Here is a 27,833-nt window from a genome sequence, read left to right on the forward strand (position 1 = left end):
AACCAGCTGATACCTGAACTCATCACCCACTGGTTTTTTCCACATCTCCTATAAAAAGCTCTGGAGAAAGAAGATCTGATTGAGCAGTTGGCCACTGTGGAGGCAGAAAAAACTGGTGGGAACTTCAGGAGGTTGGACATTTCCCTGCTGTCAGTGACAGACAAGTCAGGGTCTGCTCCCAAGCTGCCCATTGTAACAAATCTGTGGACCTTAGCATGAAGAAGAAACTTTTTGGAGGAGTCAAAAATACAGAGCAGCAGCTTTTTCAGCCATTAATTAGAGGGGCAATGATGGTGAATTCTTAACAAAATGAGTTTTTCTCCAAATGTTTCTGTTAAATAGGAGCTAACAGAAAACAAACAAACAAAGAGAGTTTTAAATAATGGAATAAAAATCACTTCTCCTTTTAAGGTTTTATTTCTTTGACCCTTACAATGTCACATAATCCTACTAGTTCTCCAGTTTTCTATAGTCTTCCAGGATACTGTTACACCTTCAAGAATGGAGTTTGAAAGATAAGTTTATTAAATTTAGTTCTGACCTTTGAGGAACTTACTTCCAAAGTGTGGTAGAACTTGCCAGTGTAACAGGCACTCACTTCTCTCAGCTGCCTGAAAACACTTGATACTCAAGTGCCCCGACCTGTCTTTAAAATAACAACTCCCATTTCTCTGCTTACATAATACTTCACACATCTATGAACAAAAACAAATACATTTACTACATATATTACATTTTTCCATTAGCATTTCACATCCATTGCACCATTCCCCTTTCTCCCTGGACTAAATCCATTAATCCTTCTGGTTTATCCAGACCAGAGCATAAGGAAGTGTCACAAGACAATAATTAACAACTTCTCCCCCCTACACGAAAGAAGGCAACAAAAGACTCAGTAACAAAGATTTAGTGCCTCAGTGAAAAGTTCTGATTTTACAAGATTCATCACAAACAAAGTCCTTTATTCAGTATCAGTCTTGGCATTTTTGTCTCTCTCACACACACAGACACTCTCTGGAATGTGTTGCAGACTACTGAGCGAGAAAGAGGATAATTGGTGACACAGCAGAAAAAAAGTGAAAAAAGCAGTTCTGAACCCAATCCTGCACCTACTGTAGTGAATGGGATTTCTGCTATTGATACCAATGTGGACAATGGTGATATAGTGTACTTAGAATTTCAGAGGACCTTTGACAAGGTCCCTCACCAAAGGCTCTTAAAAGCAAAGTAAACTGTCATGGGATAAGAGGGAAGGTCCTCTCATGGATCAGTAACTGGTTAAAAGATAGGAAACAAAGGGCAGGAATAAATGGTCAGTTTTCAGAATGAAGAGAGGTACATAGCGGTGTCCCCCAGGGATCCGTACTGGGACCAGTACTATTCAACATATTCATAAATGATCTGGAAATGGGTTAATAATGAGGTGGTAAAAGTTGAGATGATACAAAACTACTCAAGATACACCTCTACCCGGATATAACGCGACCTGATATAACATGAATTCGGATATAACGAGGTACAGCAGCGTTCCGGGGGGGGGGGGCGCTGCGCGCTCTGGCAGATCAAAGCAAGTATAATGCTGTTTCACCTATAACGCAGTAAGATTTTTTGGTTCCCGAGGACAGCGTTATATCGGGGTAAAGGTGTAGTTAAGTCCAAAGCAGACTGCAAAGAGTTACAAAGGGATCTCACAAAACTGGGTGACAAAATGGCAGATGAAATTCAATGTCGATAAATGCAAAGTAATGCACATTGGAAAACATAATCCCAATTGTACATATAAAATGAATGGGTCTAAATTAACTGTTACCACTGAAGAAAGATCTTGGACCCATTGTGGATAGTTCTCTGAAACATCCACTAAATGTGCAGCAGCAGTCAAAAAAACTAACAGAATGTGAAGAAAGGGATAGATAATAAGATAGAAAATATCATATTGCCTTTATATAAATCCATGGTACGCCCACATCTTGAATACTGCGTTCAGATGTGGTCACCCCATCTCAAAAAGGATATATTGGAATTGGAAAAATTACAAAAATGATTAGGAGTATGGAACAGCTCCCATATGAGGAGAGATTAAACAGACTGGGACTTTTCAGCTTGGAAAAGAGACAACTAAGAGGGGATATGACACAGGTCTATAAAATAAGACTGGTATGGAGAAAGTAAATGAGGAAGTGTTATTTACTCCTTATAATTCAAGAAATAGGGGTCACCAAATGAAGTTAATAGACAGCAGGTTTAAAACAAACAAAAGGAAGTATTTCTTCATACAATGCACAGTCAACCTGTGGAACTCTTTGCTAGAGGATGTTGTGAAGGCCAAGACTATAACAGGGTTCAAAAAAGAATTAGATAAATTCATGGAGGATAGTCCATCAATGGCTATTAGCCAGGATGGGCAGGGATGGTATCCTTAGCCTGTTTCCCAGAAGCTGGGAATGGGCAATAGGGGATGGATCACTTGATGATTACCTGTTCTGTTCATTCCCTCTGAAGCACCTGGCATTGGCCATTGTTGGAAGACAGGATACTGGGCTAGACGGATCTTTGATCTGACCCAGTATGGCCGTTCTTATATTCTTATGTTACAGAATTGCTAAAAGGTCTTTTTCTGCAAACTTTTGATACATCCAATAATATTGATCTAGAAATTATCTAGTGACGTGACTGAACAGTGGGCTCTACTATTATAATTTCAGGGAGACTAGAACCTGGACTTAATAGATTTAAGGAGTGGGACCAGGGGTGAAAGTAGAAATAGGGACTTACCGGTACAGGGCTGGGTTGGGGCCAGCTCTGGCCCCCGGACGGGGCGGGGCCTCGGGCGGAAGGGGCGGGGATGGGGGGGGTCAGAGCCAAACCCTGGCCTGCCCTGTACTGGAAAGTGCCCTCCCCCTCCCCCACAGGGGTAGCAGCGGCAGCCGGGGGCTCCGGCAGCAGTTTAAAGGGCCCAGGGCTCGGCCGCCACTACCAGGAGTCTCCGGCTGCCACTGCTACCCCAGGGCTCCAGCAGGAGGACTCCAGGGACTATTTAAAGGTCCCAGGACTCCCCTGCTTCTACCGCCCCGGCCCTTTAAATAGTCCCCAGAGCCCTGGGGTAGCGGCGGCGGGGCTCTGGCAGCTATTTAAAGGAGCCCCACCGCTACTCCAGAGCTCCAGCAGCAGGGCTCTGGCGGCAATTTAAAGGGCCTGGGGATCCAGCCCCTCTCGGAAGCACGGAGTCTGAGTGTAGCAAAATCCTTTTAATAAAGGAGGGAAACAATGCGGCATTATGTTGGGGAAACACCACAAACAGGATTCAGAACACAAACCATGCAAGTTTGACAGTGTCCTTTTCCCCTCAGGGTCTTAAGTCAAACAACTCAAAAGTCTCTGTCCCTGGTCAGTGCAGCCCCAGAGTTCAAAAGTTTATCTGCAGAGTTTTACCTCCCAGCCTGGGTGGCAATGGCGGAAGGGGCACGGGAGTGTTAAGGGGCACTTTACGTGGTCCAAGGCCGACTGCCCCACCTCTCTGTAGGGTTCTGCTGCAGCCTTCACCTTGAGCCACTCCGCCAGCCACTCCACACAGCTGTCCCGCGAGCCACTCCAGCCGTCCTGCAAACTGCTGTGCTCCGCCAGCCGCTCCGCTCCACCAGCCATCCCGTGAACTGCTCCGCTCTGCCAGGCGCTCCGCTCCACCAGCTGTCCTGTGAGCCACTCCTGCCGTCCCGTGAACTGCTCTGCCAGCCACTCCGCAATATATTTTCAGGCCCCCCACTACTTAACACAGCACTCAGTGATTTCAGCTCTTTAGTGATTTCAGCTTTTAGTAGGGGAGCCTCAGTGCTGGTGCACCATTAGCCCAAAGTGAATTCAGCTCAGTAGCCTGTAACTAGACTCAAAATTAGCTCTGATATTACACAGTGGAGAGAGAGAAGGGGGTGCAACTGGTGTTTCAGGGCCTCAAAAGGGGCCCATACTATCAGGTACAAATACCTGTCCCCAGCCTCTCTCAATTCACTGGGTTGTGGAACCCATGTCCCTTGTCTAGCAAGTGCTACTTAGTTGATGGTGAATCCCTCTGTCATAAAACAGTTCCACTGTACTTGATTCACATAATCAGGGTAACAAAAGTCACTGTCCCTGGTCAGTGCTTTATTCTTCCTGCCAAATAACAGAGAAACTGGGGATGCCACAGGAGCCAAAGTGACCATTTGGGCTGCTGTGGGCTCATGCTACGTGGGGTGGGTGTACCTATGCAAACAAGATCAGCCCCTGAAGTTCTTTTCCACAACTCGCCACAATTCACCACCAGATGTCAGGGTAGAGCTCATCCTGACTCTGCTTACAACTGCATAATCATTAACAACATTTACAGCTGTGCAAGCTACTTGACAGATTCTGACAGACATTTACGTTCAGCAGTACCTTCCTCTATACATTTCCATTTGTGGAGTAAGGTTCTAGTCAGTATGAGAAAGGGTGACAGAATTTGGGCCTTATATGAGTAATTCGAATCTTATGCTTCAGAATGTGAATTGATCATTTTCATATATTAAGAAGGATTTCCCATAAAGATCCTGCTTCCATGTACAGTGCTATAGTTAAGGTATTTAAATGGAAAATATGGAGAGGCACAGCTTATATATAGCTTTATGTGTAAGGCAAAGTCATGCAACAGAGAACATTAAAAGAAAACAAAAGTACACAGAAATGGATATACAAGAAAACACTCTATTTTGCTTTATGAATTAGTTGGTTATAATTACAAATGGGAAAGCTAAAAAAATATAGCTGTCAAAGTTCACTCTTGAAGGAGTTAAGTCAATGCTAAGTTTGAAAAGTCAATCACACAAAAATTAGGAACTGCTAGAATTAAGTGATTCAACTTTTAATTCTAGCAATCTTTCTCTAGGGTTTAAATTCAATGCCTCTGCATCATTCACTGTCCACCCTAGGCACTGAATGAGACAGGGGTCCTATGGAGCAAAGACTAACCAGCTATTAAAAAACTGACCTTTAACATTTTTTAATATGATTTCTAAGGATTTGTAAAAAGAAACCCCCCCAAAATTGCATCATGTGCAACCACAGTGACCCACCTCTAGGGTCATCATCAGGGTTTAAACCCAGGACCTCTGCCACTTGAGCGAAGGAGTAACTGATAGCTGTAGTGGGCCATTACCCTTTATATAGACCATGCACTCCAGAGGAATGAGACAAACATTTTGCCAGTACCTTACACAAGTATTTGCTAGACAGGAGGAGAATTTGGGGAATCGAATTCCTGGGTTCTTTTCTGGACTCTGGAGGAGAATGGAGTGTAGTAGTTACATGAAGCATAGCCAAGCACCTAAGTTTAGCACTTTCATCCTGAAAGGCAGTGTAGATGTAGACAAGACTTGGATCTCCCACTTTAGAGATAGGGTTCTAATTCCCAGCTCTGCCTGGGGTGACACTTTGCCTCTCAATTACCCCATCTGTAAAATGGGAGAAAAATATATTTGCCTGACTTCTAAGGTAGAAGTATAAAGCCTGGTTCAATAATAAAGGGTGACAAAGTGCATAGATTTATTAACACTAATCAGGTGAAGAGCTGGCCTATGTTGCTCCTGTGTCTCATCTGGAACTCAAGATCTGTGGAGCTTGGAGCATGCTCAATGGAAATGGAATTTTTCAGAGCTTTTAGCAGCAAGCCTCTAAAAAGTTCTACTGAGCATGTGCAAATGGAGATCGTAAGAAAGAGATACCTTGGCCAAATCTAAGGAGATTTTCATGGGGCAGCTAAAGACGCTACTCTGACCCCTGCAGTATCCCATTGCCAAATTTCAAGTTCCTGCTCCAAGATACTAAAGTCCTTCAAATAAACTATATGAGAAACTTTTAACATTAACCAAACTACCTCTGTTCACCAACCCTCATTTTCTGAGACAGCTGAGCCACTTTTGGTTGAAACTTTCAAAAAAATTAGCCTGAGGCAGAAAGCAAGTATGGGAAATTTCAGCCCAAACTGTTAAAGTTTGGCAAAGTTATAAACAACTGAAAACAGGCTTACAATGAAAAGTGTTAGGCAACCTCAACTACAGGTGTTGCTGCTATTTCCACCTGTAGTGAGCTCTTCAAGTTTCTTCTTCCAGCAGTTGACAGGCATAAATGAAGTGAGTGAATGAGAGACCATGCATTTCACATTGTTTTTCTTTAACTCTTCAAGTTTTATCCAACTCCCTTTCCTGCAGGGCTCAAATAAAGTTCAGTTAATTTCAGCCTACCTCTTGGACTCATTTCACCTGCATTTAACAAACCTTCCCTAGACTAGGCAAGAGGGCTTATTGACACAGCTGTTCACATGTTCATGGGATTGCACAACTGTTATGTTCTCAAGTGAGCAGAGATTCGTCATACTTCTCAAAAATACTTAAAATCCATATCCATTACATATAATGGTTTTCCCAAAGCAGTTTTCAATAGATTTGAAGTCTGGGCAGAAACGCACATGCCTTGTTCAGCCTACTGTTGTGAAACCTATTAAAACCACTTAAACTTAGTGTGTTATGCAAAAATCTCTACTTTTAGCAAAGTAAGGGGAACAGCTAAAATAAATTGATTTACAATTTTAGTTCTCACACAACAATTAAAGACAAGATTGCAAGGTCCTCGATATTTTTTTACTTCCTCTAAAATTTGGAATTAAAATCTCTGCTGGTGCATCTCTCTCTCTCTATGCATTTATAGTGCACTCATCTGCACTTTTGCAAAAGTCTATATACAGGCACCTCAAGCAAGAATCTAATTATATAATTTGTGTGCATGCACACGCACTAAAAAAATTAAACATACTATCCTGATATAGAATAAAAATATTTTTATAGTCAGATATCACCATAATAATTTTTTTCTTTTTTTCATAAATTAAGCCAGCTATTTTAATGCATTTTTACATTCAAAATGCCCCTTGGGTTCTATGAAGACACATACTAACACATGAGCTAGATCTGCACAAATGCAAATTTCTGTTTTGTTGTCTGGGTTTGGGAAAGTTTGGGGCTGGAATTGGATGGATTACGCAACACTGTCCTAGGAATTTAGTTCATTAGAAGATTTTTGCTTCATCAAGATGTACTAGAATGATTACATTATATAGGTAACATTTGCTGATTCTGAAAGTATGCCCTAATGAGCCTAGAATCAAGGTTCCACAGTATATGCAATGCACACTTATTTCAGAAGACAATCTTGATTCAAGGGTGAATAACCTTGCTAACAGAAAAAGTTTTGAAGAATTATATCTACTAAAGGCCTTAGGTTGCATTGATCTGCCCCACATTGTGTTCGCTCTTGTATCTTTCAAATGGAATTAGTGAAGCTTAAATCATTTGCAACAGTCTTTTCAAACTCCGTACCTTTCAAATGCCTTGGATGGTAGGCATTATGGGAGGTTCCTAACCACACACAAGACACTTTGTGATATTACTGACCTGTCTTTTGACCTCTCAGCAAACATTTTAAATATCCTTAGCACAACTATAAGGGAACAATGCATCATTAAACTGTTAAAAGAACCTGACTGTGTTTCTGCATTGCAGTGAACAATTAAAGGTCTTATGGGGCTTACTTTGGGAAAACCTAGTTTCAGGGAGTTTCAGCTTTAAATGTAAACTGCAAAGCCTAAATGAGAACTCAATTAAGAACAGATTTTTGTGCTAAATAATTACACTTTGTACTTACATGGCGCTCCAGAGATCTCAAAGTTCTTTATACAACAGATGAGAAAACTGGAGAGAGATTAAGTGACTTGCCTTGTGACTGGTACAAAGAAAGTCTGGAGTACAGCCTGGAGTACAAACCAAATCTCGGCTGCCAGTTCCATGTTCTAACCACTGCCCCCAGCACTCAGCAGGACACAGAGGGCATTCAACATTTTTAACTTTAATTCCTAAAATATTATTTCTCCTCCACACTAATTTTCTAGTATAGCCTGATTTGCTACATGGAGGTCTTAGTACCAGAAGATTTTAAAGTGATGAAAATTAAGTTTTAACTTTTAAAGCTTCCTTTTCTGCAGAACTCCCCCAGTTTAGGGAGCATTAAGTGCATAAGTCAGTGCTGAATTCATTTTTCATCTTGGTTTTGTAGTTCACCTTTAAGAGATCGTGCTGGGATAAAATATATATGGTCTTAGCCTAGGACCAACAACTATTTTGAAAGCTCAGTTTCTACACATGCAAAAATCAATTTAACTGAGTTGCCCTCCTGCAAATAGCTCTATGACTCTCTGATGAGAAACTACCATAAATTCCCCAGTTCCTTTGATCTTTTTGACACTATTTATTAAACCAATCTTTCCCCCATTAAGAGCGGCCATCTGTGGACCTAGTATTTGAAGTTTTCTAGGACTGCACGTCAGTGAAGCTCACACATAATTTTGCCTAATTGAACTCTGCTTAGTTCAAAAAACAAAAACATAGCAACACACACACACAAAATACCTTCATGTTAAGCATTCAGAAACCTACAGACACAGGCACTTGAATACATTTCAAAATGATTACTCGTGATATTCAAAAGCTCCCTCCGAATAAATAGGTTATGGATAAAAAGCCATCAGCACACATCTAAAATTCATTTACACTGGATCACTCCATATAAACTTATGATTACTTGACCATGCACATGCATGTCAGACACACTACAAGAGATGGCTGTTTATATAAAAATCATAAAATTCAGAGATGGAAAAAAATGATTAAATCATCTAGTCTATTCTTCTGATAATGTTGGATATACTCCTCAAACAGACATATAGCAAAGTTAAGAGCTTTGGATTGGAAATCTGAACTACCCCAAATTTATGAATAGGTGGCAAATTTAATTTGTAATGGGACAGTAAAACCCCAGTATGATGCTGTTTTAATTTTTTTTTTTTTACAGAAAAACATTATAAACACAAAAAGACTACATTAAAACAAAATTAAGTGTGCCAGAAAACTAATTTTAACACGAATGGCACACGTCCTGTTTCTGATCCTAAGCAATTATCTGACTATTTCATGTAAAAGCTAGCAGATTCACAATTAAGAGTGAGAAATTCACCATATTTCTTTCAATCTCTGTGTGAGTACTGTATATACTCTTGTCTACTTCCTTAATTTATCCCGGTGCCTTTAGACATTGGAAAAGTGGGAAAATTCACTGAATTGTAAATTTTGTTTTAGTTTTTTTTCCCCTTGGTCCATTGTAAATAATGTTACAATCTCTCATAGTGACAGGGCCTAGATACAACTCTGATAGGCATTTATAATGTGCCTAAGTTAGATACACCTTAAACACCATGTGACAATCCTGCCAGCTGTACAAACAAACAAAAGAAAAGTTAGGTAGATGTTACAAAAGGTCAAATCTTACTTCTAATGAGTGTTGCATAGGGGTTACCTGCAGGTAATGTTACAGAGACCCAAAGAAAATACTGCTGGACTTAACTTCTGTTACTAATGTGAATCTACAAAAGCATGCCATCTGCTATGCTGCAATATGACACCTAATCGGGTAGAATGAAAATCTGCTGTGCCAACAGGAACTTAGCATAGATAAAACATCATCACTAATGGGCAAGTCATTTTAGGAGATAATGGCTAAACTTTTTCCTCAGAAACTGAGATTCTTTTCCAAACTGATGTCCCCAAAAAGCAGTAATCTCACGTCAGTCCTGGTTTGAGAATATGTCCTAATAGTAACATACACAGGGCCCCATGCCAAGAAACACATGGAAGTGGAAAATCAGCAAATTTATACTCATGAATTTTCCTTCTAATTCTTCCATTGTGGAAGGAGAGGGTTGTGGAAGTGGCAAGAAATTCACCTGCAGTTCTGAGGGATCTGCCAAAGGCAAGGGGTATCTGTGTTGGTCCCCGTGCCTCACATTACCACCCAACTCCTTCACCTCCTTTATCACCCCTTGAAGATACCTTGGCTCCAACAGAATCCAAACTGCCAGGGTCTCCATAGACTGTCATTACCCTGAAACCCCCAACCTTGGGGACTGGGGTCCCCTCCAGAGCACAGGATGAATCTGTACCAAATTTGCTGATCAAGTCTGCTATAACATGATGCTTTGCCACATACATTTGGGAGAAAGAAGAATCTGGAGGAAAGGAGCTCTGATATGTAGGCCGCATTATCACAGTTCTTGTAAAGTCAGCAACACTGACTGTAAACACTGCATAGAGCAGCCAATTTTAAGATACGCAGTTCGTGCTCCAGTACCATTGCACCCTAATGTATCTCCATGTAGTCCTAGTCCCACTACACGAGGAAGGAGTATTACAACTGGTCATGAGCACCTGTGCTATGGCTAACACATAAATGCCCTGAGATTTCAGCATTCCTTGACCCTTTACCTCTACTATTGGAAGGAACCAGATCGAGAAGAGAGCTCATCTACACTGTAAAAATCTAGAATGGTGTTACAACACAACAGTATTCCAACATGGCTAAAACAGAGTTTGGTGTTGTGGTATAAAGAAGATTAAATCCTATACCTGGACTGTGCCTTGGCTTTGGACCTTTTCACACTGTAACATGATGCAGGAACATTTTGGTTTTGACCTATCAATTGTAGAAGACCGAACTATGTTTTACCTGTATTGGTACAGTACTGCTTTATCACCAGTTCCCACCAAAATAGTAAATTTCATAATACATAGATGGGACATTGGGGAGAGGAAGTATGGAGAAAGGAAAGGGACTTCTGGGTTCTCCTTTTCTTTGCTTTGCTTCCAAACTGTCTCATTTCTGCTTGGCTGGCTATAGGCCTGATGGGGGAGGACAGCAGGTTAAAAAAGAAAAGAATAAATAATTTCTTTGTGTTACTCTTGTTTTACATCCCTACATATGTCTGAATCAGTAATCAAATGAGAGCTTAGATTTTATTTTTATTCTGTTAACTAATCCAGTTATTGTAATGTATTGTGCAGTTACAGGTATGTCTCTATTCAACATTTCCATTAAGAAAGCACATTAAGATTGTTTACCATGCAAAGCTATTTTAGTCAGGCTCTCCTAGGGTGACCAGATGTCCCGATTTTATAGGGACAATGCTGATTTTTGGGTCTTTTTCTTATATAGGCTCCTATTACTCCCCATCCTCTGTCCCGATTTTTCACACTTGCTGTCTGGTCACCCTGGGCTCTCCTGATGAGGCCTTGAATAACATTACCATTAAAACCAAGTACCCTCTCCTGCTGATTAATGAACTTCTGGAACAGGTCAGCTCAGCTAAATTTTTCACCAAGCTCAACCTGTGCGAAGCATACAACCTGGTTCACAGCCAGGAAGTAAGACAATGTTCCACACCAATACAGCCACTATGAATACTTTTGACCTTTCCATTGCCCTGGCTACATTCCAACACTTTGTGAATGGCATTTGTAAGGACATTCTAGACCAGTTTGTTGTAATCTACTTGGATGATATTCTCAGCTTCTCCAAGAACCCGACACTGGACAATCACACATCCAACAGGTACTGGAGTGCCTCAGGGCAAATGGCTTATGTGCAAAAGGTGGGGTTCTGGTGTCAGCCCTGGGGTGGTTGGACTACAGCTGTCCCCTTTATTCCATCCCCCCACCTCCTAGGTGTGCACAGCCATGCTGCACAAGCCCCAGCCACCCAGGACTGACAGCCAGAGCTCTTTAAAAAAAAAAAAAAAAGAGGCACACAACTCACACCTCCCTTGACACATTCCTGCACCTCCCTTGGGAGGCCCACCCTTCAGTTTGAGAACCGCTGATCTAATCTGACCTCCTGCACCTTGCACACCACGGAATCTCACCCATGCTCTCAGGCACCTAACCTCTGGCTGAGTTACTGAAGTCCTCAAATTATGGTTTAAAGACTTCAAATTACAAAGAATCCATCATTTACACTAGTTTAAACCTGCAAGTGACCAGTGTCCCATTCTGCAGAGGAAGGCAACCACCCCCCCACCCCCGGGTCTCTGCCAAGCTAATGCAGGGGGAAATTCCTTCTTGACTCCAAATATGGCAATCTGTTAGACTGAGGGTGTGGGTGAGAACTCCACCCTGGATACGGACTCAGTAGTAAGGCTGCACCCAACCCTGATACAGTGCAAGGGCTGGGCTTGCCCCAGAAACAACCCAGGGCCCTGCCCCTCTGCGCCAGGTGCACCAGGTGTGGGTGGGCAGGTTCAGCCCAGCAGCATAGTAGTAGTCATCATCCCAGGTGGTGCTGGTGATTCAGCTGGAGCTGATGGGGGTTAAAATGTCTCTGGCCCAGGGCATTGTCATCCTGATCCTGAGAGAAGGCCCTGTGTCCCAGAACACAGCAGGCACAGCCGTCATGATGGGGAAGCCTAAGTCTGTTCTTCGTTTTGTTCTTTTGAGGTTTTCCTCTGTGATTCTGCACCCCATATTCTTCATAGTGATATTATTGTATCATTATAGCATAATTCTGATGCATTTCATGCAAGATAAGTCATGTGAGGTGTCATTGGAAAAGTTATGATTTGCTGAATATGATTATCCTATTTGCATGCATGTATCAATTCTTTATCTGAAGTTATGAATGTTGACTATGTATCTGTATTTCAAATGTAGTTACACCTGGGTAATGCCCACTAGACAAGATGTTTTCTGCCTAGGTAGTGGGTGAGGAAAAGCCTGTTCAGAGGAATGGGCCATTAGGAAAAAAATAGGCCTTAGAGAAAGCTTATCTCCCACTTGGGGATTAGCCTTCTTGAAAACACTCCAAACAGCCTGTGAGTAATAGCTGCTATGACCCTACAAGGACATGTGATCAAACCACATGATGCTGGACTCCATCTTGGGATGTAAGTATTCTTCCACAGACTGGTCTGGGAACCAAGCTTTGAAACAAAGGGTTCCCGCCCTATGCAAAAGCTATACAAGGCCAGGAGTGACATCTGGGGTTCTTCACTCCCCACACAAGAAGACTCCTGGAAACACCTGAGGAACAAAAGGCTGAACTGGGAGAAGGGCTGTACCCAGGCTAAAGGGATTTCTAGCATGTGAATGAAACACCTAGGGATTCCAAGCTGTAAAGCAAGTGCAGTTTGCCCCTTAAGAATCTTCAGCCTGCTTGTATCATTTCTTTGGATATAAATTAACAGATTCTCACCCTATCTATTGGTCTTAATTTATGTTTTTTGTTTATTTGCCAGGTAATCTGTTTTGATCTGTTTGCTATGCCATATAATCATTTAAAATCTATCTTTTATAGTTAATAATTTTGTTTTTTTTTAATCTAAACCAATCAGTTGGAGTGAAGTGTATGGGGTCATAGTGTAGGGGCAAAGGTTGTTGCATATTCCTCTCCACATTGAGGGAGGGGGTGAACTTTATAAGTTTACGCTGTACAGTTCCTTGTGCAGCACAAGATGGTGTAATTCTGGTATGTGCCTGGAGAGCTGGGAGTTGCCTTAGCTGTAGCCTTCCTATGCAGGAGCTGGTCAGAGAGCCTGCATGTAACTGCAGCTTGGTGTGTCCCTACACCTGTATGTATTCTGGTGAAAGTGCAGGTTGGAGGGCTCTGCAACTTGTCACAGCTGCACAATGTGAGAGGGAGCCCCAGCTGGTGGGTCAGGGGACTCAGTGATACCCCAGTTCCAGGTGGCACCCCAGGAGGAACCCATCACATCCCCACAAAATCTCTCTTTTAAGGACCCAAAAAGGGAACAGCCCATCCCCTCATTATTTTGTCCACTATTTAGGCTTAATATCCAACATATCAATTTTGGCTCATTAACTTCTGGCTCCACATCTCCTGTTTTGAAATAAGCATAATTTCAACACAGTCCTTCAATCATATCAGTAGACCTTTTAGTTTAGACTAATTCAATTTTTCTGTCTCCCTTTTACACTTTTTCCCATCAACATTTGTTATTATAGGTCATTGTAATATCTTATGAACTTTTTCATACTTTTTTACAATTAAGCTCACAATTTGGGTAAATTTGAGACCCAATTGTCACATCTCCTCCCCCTTCTGCCAAGGGCTATTCCAGCTCTTGGATGTCTACCTGCAACCAGTGTTCCCTCTAATTTTTCCCCACACATCACCTCCATATTGGTGCACATAACAAAATTCATGTGGTGGGAGTGGGGCCAAGGGGTTCGGAGTGTGGGCAGGAGCTCAGGGCTGGGGCAGAGGGTTGGGGTGGAAGGGTGTGAGGGCTCCAGCTGGGGGTGCAGGCTCTGGAGTGGGGCTGGGAATCAGGGGTTTGGGATACAGTAGAGTGCTCTGGGGCTACAGCAGGGAGAGAGGGCTCCCCCCAGCTCGCTCTCTCCCTGCAGCAGCACCTGGGCTGGGCAGGGAAGCGCCTCTCCCTGCCGTGGCAGCTCCGGGTCTAGGGCTGCAGGATAGGCATCTCTCCTCTGACAGGTCCGGGCCGGGTCCACGGCCGCCCCACACGCAGCCTGGGCTGGGCCGCCCTGGCAGATTTAGGGCCAGGGGAGGGGCGTGCTGGCCGTGGCAGGTTGGGGGCCAGGCTAGGTTGGGGCTGGGAGAGGGGTGTCCCATCCTCAGGCGGGTTCCCTGAGTGCCTGCACAGCACTAAGAAGGCTGCTGCACAGCTTATAGGGAACTTAGCCTGCAACCTCCACAACATATCACCCCCAGATGCATGGACAGTCAGAATGGGTGAGTCAAATTTTGGAGCAATATTTGTGTTTTTATTAATTATCACGAGGATGACTGGATCCTACTTTTACCCTTTGCAGAATTTGCATGTAACAACTCTGATCACAAATTCACCTGCTAGAGCCCCTTCTTTTCTAACTATAGCTTTCACCCAATTCCACCCATCCCTACAACCAACTTCCTACATCCCCACAGCCTTCAATCTGCTTCAACACCTCCACCACATCCAGGAGGAACTGAAACCCCAGTTGGATGCTACCAGGAAGGACTGTAAGCACTCCGCCAATTGCCATTGTCAAGTCAATCCTCCAATTACTGTTGGAGACAAGATATGGCTCTTCACACGACACTTGGACACTTTCCATCCCTCCCACAAACTGTACTGGTACCTTGGCCCCTTTCTGGTCTTTCAACACAGCTGGTGGCCTTCTGCCTCCAGCTTCCCCTTCCGTGTTTCATGTGTCCCATTTGAAGAAATGCACCCAACTCCCTCCCTGATGAACACAGACTCCTCCTTTCCCTCTGGTCATGTTGCAGGGACAAGAGTACCAGATTGTTTCCAAGATCCTTCAGGGAAAGCTCCTATACCTCAAATTGTAGTTCACCAGGGGGGCACTCTTTAGTGTAAAAAAAAAAAAAAAAAACACCTTTCTCCCCACCAAAGCAGTGTACTTGAAATGTACAATAATTCTTCCAGAGACATGTAGAAGGATAAAAAAATGTTTCAACACCTTACATTCTTAACTCTCACAAGAACTGGGAAAATAGGCAGAGCAGCATATGTGCCTGTAATAAAAAGAACCCATGCTGTAGATGTTTGGGTGTGAAGATTGTTCTGCCTAGAATAGGAAAACTGATCTGTAATTACCTGAAAATATCCTTGAACTACACTGTTCCACAGATCCATTACAATACAAACTTCAGTCTGCTTGCAGCTTGTGGGGTAGAACCAGACCTGTCAGTTCTACCTCCTGATGTCCCAGTTGAGAATTTTCAAAGGATAATTCAGATCTACTTTTTAAAAATTACAGATTGTGATAAATATATTTTGAGAAACACAACAGTTTCTACCACCTAATGACAACAAACCCAAATCCTTGGAATTGGATGTCATGTGCCACTAAAATGTTAAATTTCCATCTCTTTGCTAGATGATCACTTTGTCTCCAAGGTAGGCCAGATCTGTGCAACTTATTACTTGAAGAAAAGATATTTTCAGGTAAGCATGGATACATTTTCCTATTCTTAGTGTTAAGTTCCACAGATTCATTACAATGGAATTTTCATAGCACTATGTCCAGGCTAGAAAGCAGGGCCATCCTTTCAACATGGACATCCAAAACAAGGTAGACTATATAAATATCTCCTCCATCTTACTTGGCACTAAGGCTTTTCTATGGTGCCCATCACTACAGCAGCTGAGTGCCTCATAAATACTATGTTCACAAAATCCCTGTTAAGTGAGGTGGTATAGTTATCCCATTTTACAGAAGGAGAGCTGAGGCACAGAAAGATTGTCAAAGTATTTACTAATTTTGGGTGCCCAATTTTAGATGCCTATGGCTTGAGTACTCAGAGCACTTAGTATTATATAGAGTTTTGTGTGTTTAAAGTATGGTTCCCAATTATTTCAGTTGCAGCTGGGAGCGCTCCACACTTCAGCAAATCAGACCCTAGGACCTCAAGCTGTGCTTCCAGAAAGTGAGGAGAAAGTTAGTGGCCACATATGAAAAGTTTCGTTTAATTAACTTGACTAGCATCCCAGAGGGAGACTCAGTGGAAGGGATACAATCCACTTCTCCAAAGCACCATTCTATGCCTTAACTACAAGAGCATCCTCTCTCTTCCTGCAAACCACTGCCTCACTCACTTTACCCCTTTCAACTTCTGCAACAAATGAGGCAGTGGTCCTACAAGCTTAATTCTGGCATATCTTTACCTTTGAGTGCTTCACTTTGCAACCTTAATGTTCTCTTAACATAGTTGTTTTGGAGGCAATAACTAGACAGACTGGAGGGAGACAAGAAAAGAAAAGGAGGAAGCTGGAAAAGAGTTTGTTACAGTAATCAAGTGAGAGATTATGCCCCTAAGAGCTCCTCAGTGTCAACTGGCAGAGGGCCCACTATACAGTAACTTGGATGCACTCGCTATCCCACGCTGTCATAATATGTATCTAAAGGGTGTCATGTAAGGTATCATATGTAAAGTGGTGACATGCTGGTCCCCAAAAAAATCGTGTGATAGATGTATGGGTTATGTATAAAGAATTAGGTATGTGTACTAGAAATGTGTTCTTAAAATACACCTTGGAGGCAGTGCATAAATGCAGTCATCCCTAGACAAAGGAATGTGGATTTACCTGTCTGACAGGCTTGATTACAGGTTGAGGACAATTAAAGTACAATTACATATAAAGGTAAACAAAATTACCAAGCTAAGAAGCAACAGAGGAAACAATTTAGTGAGCATAGCAGGTGTCCAAGTCTGCACTCCTGGGAAGTCTTCCTGGCTCTTGAGACAAGATAATGGACGTGAGAAAATATGAAGGGAAGGAAAAAGGACATTCCTAGTTATCCATCATACAGGGGACAAAGGGAACAGCCCCCTCTGAGCATAGGAAGAATGGCCCCCCTCAGCCTGAAGGGCAGGAACTGCTGATAACTTGCTGTAAGTGACAAATGGCAACTATAACGTGCTATAATTAAGTTTTAGGCACTAGAAAGCATTTTTTGTATGTAAACAAGCCTGTCTTTTCCTCATTTAGTATCACTTAAAACCCTGTGCTTTGTTAATAAAAACTTATTCTTAGTTTTACTATAAACCTTCTGTGAGTGACCCATGAGGGACTGGACACAAGACAGACAGACACACACACACACCCCTCTGGGGAACTCGGGAACTGGGTTCACTGATTACCTTGCCTTGCAGATAACAAACATGGGCAGAGTCTTGAAGAAGAAGTTGTGAGTGACGCAAAGAGGAAGGGAGCTGACACAGTCTAATCTCCAGTAAAATTCACATTTGCTAAAGCAGAGGGGTAACAGTGGCTTACAGTTCTGGGTGTCCAGTGCAGATCATCACAGAGAACAGCAAGATGAGGAGAATAGTTTTATTAGGAACAGCAAAAAAAAGTCCCAAATTTCAAATGGTTTCAAGCATTAATCTCTAACTTCAAATGTTTATGAATTAAATCCACCATGTTGCAATTCAGCAACCATCAAAAAAGATGGTAACAACAACACTTTCACAATTCACAAAACCCAGATGATTGAAGTAATTTGTGCAAGGGCAATAGTAAGTCAGTGACAGAGCTGGGAACAGCATTTGTCTCCTGGTATCACCATAATTAGAAGCTATAAAAACTTTCAGGAACAATGACATTTTCTAAGCAGAGGTTCATTAGTTTAAGACACAAAGTTAATCTGTATTTGTATTCTTTTTATCCCACTGTGCTGGGCACCAATAATTAGAAAATACCAATTTTATATAGATAACACTTTTTTTTTATTACTATATTACACAAAATTATAAAGCTAGAGCCAAAATTCCTGGTCATGCATATTTTCACTGCATAGTACCTAAAGTTTCAGTTACTAAATGCATTACATATGAACTCGAATAAAAGTTCTAAGTCATTCTTTGATTATTCCAAGATCGAAAGCAACTGGCTAATAAAAGGAATGATACGGATTTCAACAGGCAGAAAGTGAAGTATTTCTTTTCATACTAACATCAAGATAGCTTGGCCTAATCCCAATAAAATATCCAGTTTAATTCCTGTAGAAAATGTCAAAGTCATTAGTTGCTTTAACAAGTTTTATTTTTAATTTAAACTTAGTCGATGAAAAAGTATATTTCCCTCAAAGTATTAATTTTAGGGAGGCAAACCAAACTTGGGAGTGGACTACATCCACCCTGATTGAATTGGCCCTGTCAACACTGGTTCTCCACTTGCAAAGTAACTCCCTGCTCTCCATGTGTCAGTATATAATGCCTGCATCTATAACTTTCACTCTATGCATCCGAAGAAGTGAGGTTTTTACTCAGGAAAGCTTATGCCCAAATAAATCTGTTAGTCTTTAAGGTGCCACCAGACTCCTTGTTGTTTTTGTAGATATAGACTAACACGGCTACCCCCTGATACTTGACAAACTTCAACTAAGTATTTTGCTAGAATGTGCAAACCATCTTAGATGTCAAGGGCTTTCACTATTATTCATTTCTGTCTCAGCCACTCCTTAGAATATTAAGCCTTTAAACACTAAATAAGTGTAAACAAAGACTTCAATGTTTTGTTCTGTATCATTAACTCCTAATAGATTCTGAAGATTAAGAACATTTTAAAGAATTAAAAAGATTTCAGCAATAAATGCAGTTGTTTCAGAATTTCTGCTCCATCTCATGTCATAACTCATCCTTGGCTTTAAGTTTTAGCTTGAGTTTCACTGGAGCCAAACACAAGAGAGGCACAAAACTAATTTTAATTCCATGTGAATTCCAGCAAATTCTGGCTTGTAATGTAAATTAGCTTCACATATAACATATGCATGTCAGTCCTGTTTTATTTATTTCACTTTGGCACTAAAGCAGTGGAGGTGTTCAATTGCTAACCCCAGGCAGCTGAGTATGATAATTTTTTTGTAATTATTCAAATAGTTCTACACACAGCTTACACAGTATATCTTGTATGAACATATCCACACTATCTAGGACTTGGTTGTAAAATGTCTTCAAATAACTCTTGGAGCCAGAGAACATGTATATTTTTGCCTCCTTTAAGGAGAGTTGGCTCACACCTGTGCTTAATCAGCTTCCTCCCAGCTGATGCCAGTGACTTGTAAACTGAAGCCCTGAAGAAAGAGGGTCTTGAATCCTGTGGAGAATGTTCTTTGGTGCACAGTTAGTCCGCCAGCATAAACCTACTTTGCTACTGCCCACTCTCTTCCAACTGCAATTATATTTCTTCTTTTCAGGGCTGGGTGATTTTGGACAAGCCACACATATGCCTTCTCCTTCCCCTCCCATCAATATAGAGAACTAAAATTACTTATTTCCATTTTTATTTGCCCAGAGGAATTACAATCCATTTATCCTTACAAAGGAAATATCACTAGGCTCATTCCACAAGTGAAATAAGGCATCTCATTTGTGGTTTTAAATAAAGTATTGCCTCTGGTTAGATGTTAATCTGATATACCTCTAAGGCCTTGGCTACACTTACCCGCTAGTTCGACGGCTGGAAATCGAACTTCTGGGTTCGACTTATCGCGTCTAGTCTGGACGCGATAAGTCGAACCCGGAAGTGCTCGCCGTCGACTGCGGTACTCCAGCTCGCCGAGAGGAGTACCGCGGAGTCGACGGGGGAGCCTGCCTGCCGCGTGTGGACCAAGGTAAGTTCGAACTAATTCGAACTAAGGTACTTCGAACTTCAGCTACGTTATTCACGTAGCTGAAATTGCGTACCTTAGTTCGAATTAGGGGGGTAGTGTAGACCAAGCCTAAGGAAAGATATAGCTATAGGCTCTCTGGAAGTTCATCTGAAGTCCTCATTGTTAATGGAAAAATAAGGAATTGAAGATTTGAATAGAATAGAAATAAATAAAAATTTAGCACTCACTTATTTTGCATTCAAGGATTTCAAAGTTGTTCAATTAAGTGTCACAACATCCCTACAAAGTCGATAAACATTATTGTTTCTATTTTACTGAGTTAAGCTCTGTCCACACACCAACCTATATCAGCAACACTTACATTGCTCAGGGGTGTGAATATTCAGCCCTCGAACAACATAAGTTACACCGATATAAGTGCTCGTGTTCACAGTGCTGTCAGCGGGAGAGCTTCTCTCCCTGACATAGCTACTGCCACTCATTTAGGTGGTTTTATAATGTCAATGGGAGAGCTCTCTCCCATCGGTCTAGAGCAGCTACATGAGTGATCTTACAGCAGCACAGCAGCACTGGTACAGGTGTGCCACTGTAAATTCGCTAGTGTAGACATGACCTAACCTTGAATTAGGCATACTAGATTCAGACCTTCGGTGTTGCCTGTGTATAGTCTGAAGGATCTAAGCCATTATCATACATAGAGAAATATCTAGTAAAGCTTTGTTTGTTTTTAGAACGACCATAATTAGTCTTGTGCAGTGTTGTTGTAGCAGTGTCAGTGCCAGGTTTTCAGGCAAGATGGGTGAGAATGTATTTTATTGGACCAACTTCTACTGGTGAGAGACAAGCTTACACATAGATCTTCTTCAGGTCTGGGAAATGTGGTGTCACAGCTAAACAGAAGATGGAATAGATTGTTTAGCATACATAGTTTACCTTGAATGGTCCTTCGAAATATGTGTAGGGCCCTTCATTTTCAGTTATTTTATTTTATTTTTCCCAGGATTTATCAGTGTTTATTACCACAAAACAGGTGAAAATCAGTGCAAAAATATTAATATTTTATAGGTAAATATTGGGGTTTATTTTGGTGGGCAGGAAGACAGGAGAAAAAAAGAGTACTTGGTAGATTAATACTGTTAATTCCGTTAATCAACGTGGTTTGCTGCAGAACTCAAAACACAATGCCACCTCTGAGTTTAAGAAAACAATATCTCTCTAATCCCCAAATAAAACTTTTCATTTGAACAAACAGTTTACTGTTGTAGACTTAAAACTATTAGCCTATAAATATTTACATTTAATAATTGGGACACATCATTTGCAACGCATACACTCAACTTCATCCTTTTTTCCTGTTTTTTTAAAAAACCTTTTGAATACTTCCTTGTGTTCTGAAATGTATTCTGATACAGATTTTCATTTTCTTCTCAGTTTAGTGTGTCAAATCTTTAAACCATTATCTGCTAACAGCTTGAAATGTGTATGTGGTGGGCGTGAGATTCATCAGTATGTTCAGTATGTTCAGATGCACATGCACTTCAGAGCTTATGTGCGTGCCTGTTTGTTTAGTGTGGGTATCTTCTAGACTAATACATAGCCTTACTTCAACAGGCAGCTTTGCATATACACACACAGACAAATGTATCATCATAATACATATATCTCATGCAATGTATTGTATTTTCCTAATAAAACAAGTTTTTATATATATATATTTGAATGATACAAAAGTAGGCTAAAAGGTCAGAAAAAAAATTAATATGTTTTGTAAAACTGAAAACGAAGGGGCTTAAATATGTGTTAAGTGACCCATTAACACCCCTCCTGTCATAGGGAGGAAAGAAAGGAGGGGTTGTTAGTGGGTTATAGATTGTTGTATTAAGCCATAAATCCAGTCTCTCTCTATTCAGCCCACAATTTTTAGTATCTAGCAAAGTTATGAATTTAAGTCATTAGTCTTGTCAGTACTTGGGCTGTGACCTTGTAAAAGGCGATGCCCTGATGTACTGTTATTCCCACACAGAGTCACATTGAAATCAAGCAATGTATAGGTTTCAGAGGGGTAGTCGTGTTAGTCTGTATCAGCAAAAACAACAAGGAGTCCTTGTGGCACCTTAAAAATTAAGGGCTTGTCTACACTACCGTGCGGGGTCAATCTAAGAGACGAAACTTCAGCTATATGAATAGCGCAGCTGAGGTTGACATACTTAGATCTACTTACTGCAGTGAAGCCACTGCAGTAAGTCGACAGCTGATGCTCTCCTGTCGACTCCGCTTGCGCTTCTCGTTCTGGTGGAGTACCGGAGTCAACAGGAGAGTGCTCAGCAGTTGATTTATTGCGTCTCTACTAGATGTGATAAATCGACCCCCACTGGATCGATCACTACCCACTGATCTGGCGGGTAGTGTAGACAAGCCCCAATAAATTTATTTGGGCAGAAGCTTTAGTGGGCTATAACCCACTTCATCAGATGCATGGAGTGAAAAATACAGTGGGCAGGTATAAATATACAGCACATGAAAAAATGGGAGTTGCCTTACCAAGTGGGGGGTCAGTGCTAACAAGGCCAATTCAATCAGAGTGGATGTGGCCCATTCCCAACAGTTGACAAGAAGGGGTGAATATCAACAGAAGGAAAATTACTTTTTGCAGTGCTAACGAGGCCAATACCGACCTGGGGAAGTGAAGAAACAGACTGACAGAGCCAGAAGGGTACCCAGAAGTCACCTACTACAGGACAGGCTCAACAAAGAAAGCAACAGAATGCCACTAGCCATCACCTACAGCCCCCAACAAAAACCTCTCCAGCGCATCCAGCATCTAGACAGTATTTGGTCCTGCCATGAGGGCAGGGGACTGGACTCTATGACCTCTCGAGGTCCCTTTCAGTCCTAGAATCTATGAATCATCAAGGATCTACAACCTAACCTGGTGGACGATCCCTCACTCTCACAGACCCTAGGAGACAGGCCAGTCCTTGCTTACAGACAGCCCCCCAACCTGAAGCAAATATTCAACAGCAACTACACACCACACAACAGAAACACTAACCCAGGAACCAATCCCTGCAACAAACCCCATTGCCAACTCCGTCTGCATATCTATTCAAGGGACCTAACCACATCAGCCACACCATCAGGGGCTTGTTCACCTGCACATCTACCAATGTGATATATGCCATCATGTGCCAGCAATGCCCCTCTGCCATGTACATAGAGACTGGACAGTTTCTACGCAAAAGAATAAATGGACACAAATCAGACATCAAGAATTGTAACATTCAAAAACCAGTAGGAGAGCACTTCAATCTCCGTGGACACTCAATAAAGACTTAAAAGTGGCTATTCATCAACAAAAACCTTCAAAAACAGACTTCAATGAAAAACTGCAGAGCTGGAATTAATTTGCACCATCAAATTAGGCCTGAATAAAGACTGGGAGTGGCTGGGTCACTACAAAAAGTAATTTTCCCTCTGTTGATACTCACACCTTCTGGTCAACTGTTGGGAATGGGCCACATCCACCCTGATTGAATTGGCTTCGTTAGCACTGACACCCTCCCCCCTTGGTAAGACAACTCCCATCTTTCATGTGCTGTATATTTATACCTGTCCACTGTATTTTTCACTCCATGCATCTGATGAAGTGGGTTATAGCCCATGAAAGCTTATGCCCAAATAAATTTGTTAGTCTCTAAGGTGCCACAAGCAATGTATAGTAAGTAAATGGCACTCCACCCGGATGCAACCTTCTTAGGATCTGGGCCTAAAACAGACCACCATCATGTATGTGTTAAGTCTGCTCTTCTGTGGAATATATCACAGCCATTGGCACATTCTTCCCTCTTTGAAGATAAACTGATTTACTGTAATTCAAGGGGCTTCTGTCTATTAAAGAACAATATGTACATTCATCAACATCTGAATAGCTCTACAGGTAACTGGAGTGAAACACACTGATCTTCCTTTCTGCAAGATACTTATTGAAATTGTTTTTTATCTGCCCCCCACCATCACTTTCCTTCAAAAGGAAGCAAATTCAGCACCAACCTATATGCACTGTCAAGTGTTGTCTGTGAATGATTATAAGCCATTTTATATAAATCTAAATAATCCATTCACAAATAACTTGAAATATGGATACTCTTTAAGATGGAACTCAGCCAATGCTTCCTGCTCTAATGCCTACACTAACTCACAGTATGCTAAATGTTTACTATGTTAGTGTTGGCAATAAAATGACTGCTGCAAGCCAATGGCACTCCAGATCATCCATTGATGGAAACAGCATATAGCCAATTATAACTGAACATACTGTAATCACAAGGTGTTAAATCCATGGGAGCAGTTACTACATGTAATAAACAAATGGAAACATTTGTCAGTTTTTATTAGATGTCAAGAAAAGGAAGGGTGACTTTGGGCCAGATTTCCATTTCTGAATAGAAGTCACTATAAAAGCTTGAAATGCTGACATTAAAGCCACTTAAGCCCTGATCTTGCAATCAGACCCATGCAGACAAACCCCCTCTCTCTCTGTGGAGCCACAATGACTTCATGAGGACTTTGCACAGGCATCACGGTCACTCACCTTCAGAGATCCAGTTGCAGGATCAGGACTTAGTGAGGAAATGCATCCAAAATTATCTTACTATTTAAACACTGCAGATGGTAAAGCCTCACTCTGTCCCTGGCGTAAAACAAACAGTTTTATAATATTAAGCATCAACTGGCTCCAAGCTCACTCCCATCCAAACACTTACTTAGAACATCCAGCAGGAAAACCTCCCTCACAGTTCATATCAACCTTTAATTTTGTTCCATGCCTCCAGGCAGCCTAAATCACATCCCAAACCAAAGACTGCTATGACTGACGCAAACTCCTGAAAATAAGGGCTTTCATGATGAGCGGGGCTGATAAATCATGGTGTAGTAGCAAATACTACATCTACAGCACAGAGTATTTACCAGAGAGAGAGAGAGAGTGCCAGAGAAGGGGGGGAGGGGGAAAGAATCACCAAACTATCTTCCTGCGGGGCTGGAGGGCGTAGATGGGTGTCCAGCTACCATGAAGAGGGACCTTTGTGTCCTGACTGCCTGTTTACAAGGAGCACCTCGGGGGGCACCTCCCATCGCTGCTGTCTCAGAGGAAGGAGAATGCAGCCACCTGGGACCCAATCCTGCAGTCCTCCTGACTCAACTCCCAATAGAGCCACTGAGAGTGGGGCTCGAGTCACCACTGCGGAACTTCGCCCCCGGGGGAGTCGAGACCGGGTTCTCCCTGCGACACGGAAACTAACTCCCGCCTTCCCCAAGGAAGGGACGCGGCTCTCCGGCCGCTCTCCCGGGGAGGGGACGGAGCCAATCTAGCTGCTCCTCGCTCTCCAGGTCGTGCTGAGGAAAAAGCAGCCCTGGAGGGACCGAGCCGCTGCTGCATTAACGCCCAGCGCCCCACGCCCTCCGCTTGTTTACAAGCAAGGACCAAGTCCCGTGCAAGGCGGGCGGGGGATTAGGCTGCAGTCCAGCTCCGTTAGCAGAGAAGTAATTCAGACACCTGCCGAGCTAGCAGGGCCACCACACGCCGGTCACTCAGCCCAGCCCCTGCTGGGGAAAGGTCCCCCCCGCAGAAAGAGTCACTCTTAGCTAGTAAATGGAGGGGGGGCGCGCAAAAAAAAGTCCTACCTTTTCCTCTGGCTCCCGGGAGTCGGCGGTGCGCTAGCCCCGCCTGCGTGGCCAATGCGGTCAGGCCGTGCAAGGGGGGTTTCCTGCCTCCTCCTCGGGGACCTCTCCGCTTGCTCCTCTTAGCTCCCTCGGGACGGCGTGAAGTTCCTGCGAGCTCTTGCTCAGATTCCCTCCGCAGGTAACTAGCCCCCCCTCCCCATTGCTTTCTGCAGCAGCGACACCCAGCGGCCGTAGCGGGCAAGGACAAAGGCCGCCGCAGAGGGTGGGCTGGAGGAGGTGGCTCTCATAGACTTGCGGGGGGAAGAGTGGGGACCCACTGACCACAACCATGGCTTGGGGGGACGGGGGGAGAGGAGAAGAGAAATGACATTTCAACAGAAAAAAAAGTGTTAAGAAACCCTTCCATTTCCCAACCAGCTAAATCCACCACCCCAGACTTATAATAGAGGATCTGCAGCTATGTCTACACTGGCACACATGAACAGAGTTACCAGCCTATGTACATGTTCAGGCATGCTCCCCATACACACATATGCTGTGCTGGTGTCCTGGAGTGCATTAGTCACTCCTCATTGTATCTGGGGATTAGCTCTGCCAGGCCAACATCTCTTTCTACAATTGCACTCAGTCACTCTCCTTGGGACTCCACTGCTCCCTCTTCATGACTTGGCCCACCAGCCACTTCACAGTAGTTTCCCCTTTTGGGGGTGGGGGCAATGCTTTCTCCATCTCTCAGGACCCACTGTCTCAGGCAGTCTTCTCATTCACTGCCCCTTAAGGGTGCCACTTCCTCAGGGGCTGGCAGGGAAACCCAGACCAGGGACCCTACAACAAGGTCTGCACAATCCTGAACCTTACTGGTGTACCCCTGGGCTGCTTCCAGGGCCGGCTCCAGGGTTTTGGCCGCCCCAAGCTGCCAAACAAAAACAAAAAAGCCACGATCGCAATCTGCGTCGGCAATTCGGCGGGAGGTTCTTCGCTCCGAGCAGGAGTGAAGGACCATCCGTCGAACAGCTGCACATGCCGCCCCAAGCACCTGCTTGGTAAGCTGGTGCTGGCCCTAGCTGCTTTTGGTCTTGGGTGGGTGTGTCCTGAGAACAACTGCTGCAGGCTCACACTGTGCTGTTCACTGCTACTGGGCTTTATACAGGCCCCTCCTAGTCCTGTCCAGCTGAGCCTGGTCCCTAATTAGTCCCCGCTCCCTGGCTCCTCCCCCCAGGTGCAGTATAGCTGGTTAATTGACCACCTGGCCACCTTAACCCTTTAGGCTTTGTATGGGGTGGACACCCTATCACAGCTGGACACAGGCATGATGCTGTGTACACACATATACCTTCATCCACACTGCACTGTTGTTATGCAATGTTAGCGCTACCATTTCAGGAGTGATATGCCAGGTTTTATGCCTCACAGGGGACACTTTAGGAACTAGTTTGTTGTGCATTGTTAGTACTGTCCCCCACCTTCACACATTGGTCAATGGTAGTTCCTGATCACATCGTCCCTCACTGTTATTCCCTGCCAAACTGGGTGGAAGACATGGAGCAATGGGATGATGTGGTTCTGCTTCTGCTCCTTGTCATAGGACAAAAGGTTATGCAGTGGAGTAGGTATAATCAGAGAGATGCTGGATAGAATTTGAACAGATTTTTATGACATGTTGAAGATGGCTGACCTGGAGGGTCAATGACAATTCATTCAGCTCATATGGCACAGATATAGTAAATGCTGGTGTTGCCACAATCTGCTCTTGGATGGATCGTCTCTTTGGATACAAGAGAACCAGTATGGGGTCATGAGATCACAGAGTTTTGGAAACCTGGGGTGATCAGCAGTGGCTTCAGAACTTCCAAATGAGGAAAGAGATCTTCCTGGAGCTGTGTGAGGAGCTTGTGCCAAACTCCCAGTGACAGAACATTTGATTCAGGGAAGACATACCTGTGCAGGAGCAGGTTGCTACTGCCCTTTGGAAGCTGGCAATACCAGACAGATAAATGTCCATTGCAAACCACTTGGGGATTGGAAAATCCACTGTCAGCATTGTGGTTATGCAGGTTTGTGAGGTAGTTAGCACTGTGATCTACTTATGGGTGTGGCAATAAT

At 43.0% G+C, this 27,833-nt stretch overlaps 1 protein-coding gene across 5 annotated transcripts in view; it reads right to left on the bottom strand.

Moving 5' to 3' along the window:
* The window catches only part of ANKRD6 (ankyrin repeat domain 6), a 160,826-nt gene extending 134,999 nt beyond the window's left edge, over nucleotides 1–25,827 (bottom strand). For all 5 annotated transcript variants that reach the window (XM_034766043.1, XM_034766038.1, XM_034766044.1 and 2 more), the window contains exon 1: nucleotides 25,731–25,827. The gene's annotated coding sequence lies outside the window, so the exon portion shown is untranslated. The remainder of the gene's footprint in view (nucleotides 1–25,730) is intronic.
* Nucleotides 25,828–27,833: the final 2,006 nt, after the last annotated feature.

The sequence above is a fragment of the Trachemys scripta genome, chromosome 3 (assembly GCF_013100865.1).
Source record: "Trachemys scripta elegans isolate TJP31775 chromosome 3, CAS_Tse_1.0, whole genome shotgun sequence".
NCBI classification, from domain to species: Eukaryota; Metazoa; Chordata; order Testudines; family Emydidae; genus Trachemys; species Trachemys scripta.